This window comes from Schistocerca americana, chromosome 7 (genome assembly GCF_021461395.2).
Source record: "Schistocerca americana isolate TAMUIC-IGC-003095 chromosome 7, iqSchAmer2.1, whole genome shotgun sequence".
In the NCBI taxonomy this organism is placed as follows: Eukaryota; Metazoa; Arthropoda; class Insecta; order Orthoptera; family Acrididae; genus Schistocerca; species Schistocerca americana.
Window position 1 is genome coordinate 334933529 of NC_060125.1, and position 8261 is coordinate 334941789.

The window sequence follows — 8261 nt, forward strand, 5'->3', positions numbered from 1 at the left end:
ATCTCCACTAAGACATAGAAGGATAACTCATAAAATTTTATTTCCTTATTCATAAACACCAATGTATGCACCTTTAGTGACTCTGGTGGTGTCTAGTCGGAATTCCATTTACCTCCACGTACAATTCAAGATCTCCATGTGACGCGTTGAAATGCATTGCAAATACGTGACTTCAAGTCCTGTAGGTCTCTCATTTTAATTCGGTGCACCAGATCCTCTACAAATGTTTACAGAAATAAGTCTAGTGGTGTGACGTGGCCATCGAATTGGACCATACGGTCCATCCACCAGTCCCGAAACTTTCCGTCTAGAAATTGACGGGCATTTAGGGGCAAATGGGGTGGTGACCCATCAGTGTGGAATATGACAGGTGGAATATGACATGAGGTGGCAGGTGCACCTATTTCGACACAGCAAACTCTTGTAACATGTCCAGGTAAACACCACTGCTGATGGCACACTTAATGAAGAAGAATGGACTAGTGATGCAATTGTGCATCAATTGGCAGAGAACACTGACATTCGTACTGGCTCTTGCCATTTCATGTGTAACATGGGGATGCTGCGAAACCCGTAGACGAACATTTGAACAGTTTGCCGGATTCAGGAAACTTTGCCTCTTCGGAGAAACAAATCTTTTCAAAAGGTCATTGTTTACCTTAATCTTTCCTAGCGCATCCACTGCAAACTGTTCGCATCGAAGTTTGTCAGTAAGCTTTAATTCCTGAAACATACGGACCTTATGGAGATATAGCCGTAACCTTTTACGCAAGAGATTGTGCACTGTCGATCGTCTCATTTCCGACTATATGGCCGCCGCACCATTTCTGTCGAACTCCTTATAAATACCTATCGCACTTTGGCCACGCTGGCGACGTCCCCCTACCCCCCCCCCCCCCCCCCACCCCCCTCACCAATTTTTTATGGAAAACATCAGATTTTCAAGTTCAGTTTTGCGTCTGAACTGTGTCATCTGGAAGGTAAAAACAAAAACTTTGTGAGTTAACTTATTACATGTTGAAAACCGCTTGTTTATATCTAGTATAGATTTAAAGTTATTTAAGTCTTACGTCGTAAAAATAATTTATGGGTGCCCTGTCTTAATAACAAATAGGGATTGTTTTGGAAGGAAAGAAACGTTCCTTTTTTACAGTTACATGCGATTGGCAGCATAGTTCGATTGATATACACATAGTGATAAGACTATGGGCGGTATTCAACTTATATTATCTACAAGAGAAATGATAAAATGATGTTTGCTCTGTGCTGTGGATTCATAGTTCTTTAGGATGTGCACCATGTAACGTAATGTTTTCATTTATATCCTAATGAAAAAGGATACAAAAATATTTAAATTTGTACATAATTAAGAGCTTAATTTCTTGGTTACTGTTTGCTAAGCTATAGGAAAATATTATACTATAGCTAATAGCAGACAGGGTGTAACATAATGACGCTTTAAAAATTTTGGATACTGTAGAGGATGACATTTTGAAAGTTTTGACACGAGGAACCTATATCCTGAATTGTAACAAGTTTTTTACAGAACCACGCACTTTTTACGCGTTCAGAAGACTAAATGAAACACTTCACAAATGTTATTGGCAAACGTTTACTGACATCGTTCAATGTGACGACCATCAACTTCGTTACATAATTTGCAACTACAAACCATGTTTTGTCAGATTCTCTGTGAAATTCCACGCTCCGCTCTGACGCTATCAAACGCTGTAAATTACAGCAGCGTAAGCTCAGATACTGTTTCTGCTGGCGTTGAGTACACAAAGGACCTTAAACGTAATGGAAGGAGTCAAGCGCACAGGCCTGCGAACAGGGCATCCCCTTAATTATTCTCTGCTTGAAGTTGTCAGTGACATATGCCCTCGCCAAGCATGCAATGTGCGCTGGCGCATTATCGTTGTGAAACCACAAACTAGTGCTCATTTACAAGGGAGCGTAATCCACATGTTCAGGCAAGGTATTCTCCGGAAACCTCAAATAACATGCTCCATTCAAACATTCCGGTTATATGCGTGGTCGATAAGGTGACCTCCAAGAACTCTAGCCCAAACGTTCACTGAGAACCACAAATGGCAACTTATCGAACGGGTAGTGTGTGCATTTGTGACAGTCCAGTGGTGACTGTGGAAACTTTATCTCACATTTCAGGCTATATCAAGACTTTCAATATTTAATCCTCTACAAGCTTCATAAATTTTAAAACGTCAAAGTGTTACATGTTGTACGCTTCAAGAAGAATAAATGTCCACTCTTCAGCTAATTGTGCAGTGTTTTGATACTTTATGACAGATTAAATCAGTGTGCCAGCAGTACTCGAAACAGGGACTTTTGACGGGCTCGAGTTTTAATCTGCCAGGAAGTTTGAAATTATGAGTCGATTCTTATTGCTCGGAAATTCATCAGTGTAACAACTGAATTTTCCATCAATAACTCCTTTAGATTCCTCAAAAACTGTGTTCGAATCTAAGGTAGCAACTAAGGTAGTAACTATCTTTCTGGACAAAAGTGGGTCATTTGAAATCGGTATGATGAAGGGTCTCATCCGAGTTATTACTACCGGTAACTTAAGTGTTTTCTTTGAGAACAATTACAGTACCACTACTAGCCAAATATCAAAGGTTAACAAAACTAAAACTTGTTGAGACCTGTTTTACATTTTAAAAATATTTTTGTATTTCAAAACCGCTGATTCCAAAAATTTTGTTCCTAGGTTTGCGCACATCAGTCTGTACAAGTGGGACACTTATAGGATCACTGTGTTTTCTGTGTGTCTTTCCCTCCGACTGTTAAAACTTCTTTCCTTCACGAACGGGTAAACGTATCAAGTTGAAATTTATGTCTTGTACTAACGTCCAGGTCCTCTTGGCAGTATAAGAGATTTAACTTTCTACGTCAATGAAATAAAATATACGGTCGTATATGTCACACATTATGACACTCGCAACTTCAGTCATCAAAACGCATTGAGGCCTAGTGCTTCACATTGCACCCATGTAAAGTAAAAGAGGCTAACGAGCCGACAGCTTCACGGTTATTCCATGACAGATGCGCTCTGATCCAGCAGCTAGCAAAAAGTAGTTACGGCTGTGGCCGAAGGTGACAATTTCTTCCGGACTATGAAATTATCAAGTAGTTAAAACACGTTTTCGAAAGAAAACTGTAGTTACAGTGATTATTGCAACAGTCATTATTTATTGCTAATTTGTTTGTTACTATGAGTGATGGTGTGAATGGAAAGTAAGACATTACATGCACTCTGTTATGTCTATTAATTCAGTACATGTTAGCGTGAGAACTATGATTGTACAGAGAAAGTGAGTTATACTCAGAGGGTAATTCTGTATTGTACAACTAGCCAGTTTATTGCACTTACAAAATCAATAAACATTTTACGATAATTCTGCTATCTAAATATGGATTCATTTTGATCTGAGTGGAGTTTCTCAGTTTGTTCATTTAGTAAACTGGTTATAATAGGTATTAAGCTGTGATTGGTCAAATGCGAAAGGCGCGTGATTGTGCAGTTTTGTACTAATATCGTAATGGCTATAATATGTATGAACTGATCAGAGGACAGTATGTTCGCACGTGTTTTGTGAGCTAAAGAACAGTATTGTGAAGTCAGGAAAGTTCAGCTGGCAGCTGAGCCATCATCATGTTCGTATGCGGAAGTAAGGAGCTCTGAATAGGTATGATAACTTTGCGGAATAATTGATCGTGGAATGCCACAAAGTAGATGCGAGCGTGCGAGAAAAACGAGCACGTGAACCTCCTACTTTCAAATGTAAACTGTGACTTTTCAATAACAAAAAATCGTGTGGAGTGTTTTACAACACGTGACCGCAAACTGAACATTCGTAGTGGTCAAACTGTATAATATTAAAGGGAGAATTCTGTCACAGATAATCGTTTTGATAAACCTTTATAATGGGTTCAATTTATTACCATACGCTGAGTATTATGAGTGACGGTCTCTGCGGGTGGGTGTTGAGGCTACGAGTAGAACTGAAGATTAGGATGGTCCTGGAAATGTTTTTGTACCAAACAAGTACATTGATATCAAGGTTTTCATTCACAAACTACTTATCAATCAATCTCTCAGTTAACTTAATGCTGAAAATCATCTGTTATACTCGTTCGCTTCGCATAATGCTGCGGGTTCTACTACAGATTTTCCACTGGAAGGACATCATTTGTTCTAACAGGGAACTAGTGCGTACCGGACTGCAGGGGAAGGAATCACAGCAAGATGAGAGAACGTTACTTCTCCCGGACAAGCTCAGAGAAAATGCGACGTTGATCTAGGATAAGGAAATTTGTCAAGAAACAAGGATTCAAGTTAAAAGTAAAAGAAAATTCATTAAATCGTTAAACTGTTATTATATCTCACAAAAATACTTTTATTGTCATTACAAAGTTACATTACATTCGTAATCTGTCAAGAATTTCAGGAACTAGTGTAGGGATTTTCATCTGGTTTTTAGTACAAGGTAGACTGAATCACGAAAATCTTATCTGAATATAATTTACAAATACACTCCTGGAAATTGAAATAAGAACACCGTGAATTCATTGTCCCAGGAAGGGGAAACTTTGTTGACACATTCCTGGGATCAGATACATCACATGATCACACTGACAGAACCACAGGCACATAGACACAGGCAACAGAGCATGCACAATGTCGGCACTAGTACAGTATATATCTACCTTTCGCAGCAATGCAGGCTGCTATTCTCCCACGGAGACGATCGTAGAGATGCTGGATGTAGTCCTGTGGAACGGCTTGCCATGCCATTTCCACCTAGCGCCTCAGTTGGACCAGCGTTCGTGCTGGACGTGCAGACCGCGTGAGACGACGCTTCATCCAGTCCCAAACATGCTCAATGGGGGACAGATCCGGAGATCTTGCTGGCCAGGGTAGTTGACTTACACCTTCTAGAGCACGTTGGGTGGCACGGGATACATGCGGACGTGCATTGTCCTGTTGGAACAGCAAGTTCCCTTGCCGGTCTAGGAATGGTAGAACGATGGGTTCGATGACGGTTTGGATGTACCGTGCACTATTCAGTGTCCCCTCGACGATCACCAGTGGTGTACGGCCAGTGTAGGAGATCGCTCCCCACACCATGATGCCGGGTGTTGGCCCTGTGTGCCTCGGTCGTATGCAGTCCTGATTGTGGCGCTCACCTGCACGGCGCCAAACACGCATACGACCATCATTGGCACCAAGGCAGAAGCGACTCTCATCGCTGAAGACGACACGTCTCCATTCGTCCCTCCATTCACGCCTGTCGCGACACCACTGGAGGCGGGCTGCACGATGTTGGGGCGTGAGCGGAAGACGGGCTAACGGTATGCGGGACCGTAGCCCAGCTTCATGGAGACGGTTGCGAATGGTCCTCGCCGATACCCCAGGAGCAACAGTGTCCCTAATTTGCTGGGAAGTGGCGGTGCGGTCCCATATGGCATTGCGTAGGATCCTACGGTCTTGGCGTGCATCCGTGCGTCGCTGCGGTCCGGTCCCAGGTCGACGGGCACGTGCACCTTCCGCCGACCACTGGCGACAACATCGATGTACTGTGGAGACCTCACGCCCCACGTGTTGAGCAATTCGGCGGTACGTCCACCCGGCCTCCCGCATGCCCACTATACGGCCTCGCTCAAAGTCCGTCAACTGCACATACGGTTCACGTCCACGCTGTCGCGGCATGCTACCAGTGTTAAAGACTGCGATGGAGCTCCGTATGCCACGGCAAACTGGCTGACACTGACGGCGGCGGTGCACAAATGCTGCGCAGCTAGCGCCATTCGACGGCCAACACTGCTGTTCCTGGTGTGTCCGCTGTGCCGTGCGTGTGATCATTGCTTGTACAGTCCTCTCGCAGTGTCCAGAGCAAGTATGGTGGGTCTGACACACCGGTGTCAATGTGTTCTTTTTTCCATTTCCAGGAGTGTATTTCGTGCTAACTGCCTGAGCTACGATTACATGAATTTCCCTGCCACTGTGCAAACGATGCTTTTTCCGTCTAGGGGTGGCTGGGAAAAAGCCACTAGAATACGGCCAACCGAGTGTTGACAGTCTATGCCTACGACGCACACATCATCAGTAATGCTTCACAGCAAAGTAATACTGGTAACTGATGCAGTACTCCAGTTCCACTGTTTGAAATAAGATTCTGATATGAAACACAATTAAGCATTACACTGAACACATTTTTGTAACAATAACCCTATGGCCGGTTGTACCTCTTTCATATCTGGAGACTTATGTCAAATCTTACGAGTAATAGCAGCAGAACGAGACCAGACGAAGTCAATGCAGCTTCAGTTGCCAGTTACGATATCATATAAATATAACTACAAAATTAGTAAAATACTTTACAATAGCAAATTTGAATAAAACATTAAAAGTTTAAATCTATAATTAAAACCTTCTCTAAAGTGTTTGAAGTCCCAGAAAAAATTTCATGTCAGTATCGATATCGGCAACAGACAAAAGGTAGTGTTGTGTATACTTCAGATTCATTGTGCTGTATTTTGTCATTTTTTATTGTAAAAAATCGGAGAACAACGTAACCTCATCTGAAAAAATAATAATAATAACAGAAGGAAACTTCCAAGGCAACTTCGGAATCGAACTAGATCAGCAAACGATTTAGGCTCCTCATACTGTGTACTGTGTTTGCATAGAAGTCTTGTGAAGCTGGACAAAGGGGAAGATGTAATGACTAACTTTTGGAATAACAATGTTGAGGCGTGAACCACAGAATTACGATACCAGCTGTTACTTTTGTATACGCAATCTGAATGGTCTTAATGCAAACACCAAAATAGAAAGTGCATACCCAAACTTGCCATCTGGTATGAGACGTGGCACGTAGCCCTGGTATCAATTTACGTAAGCCACCTACAGGCCGTAGTGAACGTATTTCAGTTACAGCCAGTAACAGTTACTCATCATCATTTGCGTCCGATGAGTTCGCTCCTGAAACATAAAATGCGCTACAACCATTAGTACAAGCCAAGTGAAATGATAAAGTAAGGTATATAAACCTTCTCTAGAATGCAACTGAACTACTATAGACTCCATACTACGGGCAAAGAACTTACGCGCAGCTGATACATCTGTGTCTTTCTATAACAACAGGGAAATGATTCCAAATTACCTTAATACTGTTTCAGACGTGGTAAACTAACTGGTAATTGTTAAATATGATCGAAATGACTAGAGGCTGCTTATTGTTACCAGAAAACGTAGTATTCAGGGTTTGCTTATAAACAGTTCCAACACATTGCCTTCCATTCCAGTAATGCTGTCAATGCAACTGAAGGCGAATTATGAGAGTTTCAACTATATTTTCGAGAAAGTTAAGTATTTTGAATATCAGTGGTCGTTGCCACTTCATGTCTAACTTGGTGCAATGGAAAAATTTGTGGAAGCTCCTATGAAGATGGTGACTGTTTGATATACCATCTCAGCGACAATTATCCTGCTCTGTCTGAAACCAAAATTAAGGAAAGAATCTTTGTGCGGCCTCACATAAGAGCTTCAGAGAAAGACAGAAAATTTGAAGCTTTTATGTCTCCTAGAGAGAAAAGTGCTCGGCATGCATTGGAAGAAATTATGGACAATTTTACATATGAATCAGTATCAGTCCTGATTGTGTCAGAATAATTGTGAGCAACGTACTACAGAAGTTGTGAACATTAGAGTGCAACACGGGTCTTAAATTACTGTTTTCACAATTGGACGTATTTTCTGTCAACATGGGGATTCGGCGGGAGGGGGGGGGGGGGGGGGGAGGGGCAGACTATGATAATTAAGAAGACATGTATTCGGAGGAGATACCGCGGACAGGTAATATTTCATTGAGTGCAGATTACTGATGGATGCTGTGTAAAGATTTTTGAAAGACAAGTATTCCATGCCAAACGAAGAAGATATCACTCTTATGCTGTTCATAATGTGAACGGAAACATAAAATTTCACAAGTTCGTTCGTAACTTTTATATAAACCATATATACCGTAAATGTATGAAGAAAATAATTAAAAGTTTCTTTCTTGGATTTATCAAAAATCTGTGTTGGAGAATAAGTTGGATAAGTGCATGTGGTACTTGCGCTCCGAGGGACACATACATACTTAATTACGTATCTAGATAATTCGTCAAGCTCTTATTTGAGGTCGCACAAAGAATCTTTGCTTAATTTTGATTTCAGACAGAGCAGGATAATT